Source organism: Sinocyclocheilus grahami, unplaced genomic scaffold (assembly GCF_001515645.1).
Source record: "Sinocyclocheilus grahami isolate Dianchi unplaced genomic scaffold, SAMN03320097.WGS_v1.1 scaffold376.1, whole genome shotgun sequence".
NCBI lineage: Eukaryota > Metazoa > Chordata > Actinopteri > Cypriniformes > Cyprinidae > Sinocyclocheilus > Sinocyclocheilus grahami.
The window spans coordinates 430,310-431,614 of NW_015505555.1; the positions used below are offsets into that span (position 1 = coordinate 430,310).

The following is a 1,305-nucleotide window of genomic DNA, read 5'->3' on the forward strand; positions in this document are numbered from 1 at the left end:
GTAATATATTAATATATATATATATATATATATATATATATGAAATACAATTGTTCAGTTTGTCAGAAAAGTATTCAAAATCATTCAAATTATTAAAAATTATTCAAATTTAATTTAAAATATTTTAAAATATTTTATATCACCAATTCTACAGTTATTCTTACTGGAATAAAACTGTTAACTTTCTATTATCAATCACTGTCATCAAAAAATATTATTAAACAGAAAAATTCTGAAAACATAATAGACTTGTTGAATGAGATTTCACACTAAAAACGATAAATGCGGTAACTGAAGTATTTTGACAGCAATTATGATCAATTTAGTTTAAAGTAAAAGTAAAACTCAAAACTGATTTTTAGCTTAAATATCTATGAGACCCAGACAAATCGTCTTTTTCGAGCACATTGTGAAGTGATTCCTGCAGCTCAGCAGTAAGTGTGAGATAATTCAGTTTAACATCAGCCGTCATTACAGACGCAAGACTGCTGAAGAAATGAAAAATGAGGCTGTAGCCACGGCAACAATCTGTTTGTGACAACAGCTCCAGTGTGTGGGACCCCGAAAACAATGGGCCTCTCACCCGACACAACGGGACCTCACACACAAACACACGCTCAATGACCCGATTGAGTCCATATGACTGACAGTGACGCACACAGAATACAACACCACTTTACTTATATCCATATTCATGTAGTTCACATTAAAATGATATGTAGTATATAGGCTATAATAAATAATATATGAATAGTACAGTATATAGATAGATAAATGTAAATATGTGAATAAAATCAATATGATGTACAAATAAAATGTATGTATATGATTGTTTAAAGTGAGCCAACATTTCTCATACACTGTAATGCATAATAATACAATAAATAGATATAGATAATATACAGTTTAAGGTGTAAATAAAACGAACAATGTAAATAAAATGTTTGTGTGCGTATATATACATACAAATATATATTATTTATACAGTATATAATAGTATATAATATTTTAATGTAATATTTTATTTGATTATGGATTTACTTTTATTAACGTTTTATTATATTACAACAAATTGCAACAAATGCATTGCTAATATTTATTAAATTGTATTTAAAATTTATTTTCATTCATATTTATTATCATTATACTACAAAATAAGTTTCTGTAGTGTCATATATAAATATATATATATATATATATATATATAAAAAACACACACACACACACATATATATATATATATATATATATATATATATATATATATATATATATATATATATATATATATACATATGTGTTTAT

General features: G+C 24.8%; 1 protein-coding gene across 1 annotated transcript in view; it reads left to right on the plus strand.

Moving 5' to 3' along the window:
* The window catches only part of LOC107549581 (transcriptional enhancer factor TEF-3-like), a 31,433-nt gene that overhangs the window by 28,782 nt on the left and 1,346 nt on the right, over nucleotides 1-1,305 (plus strand). The window lies entirely within an intron of this gene.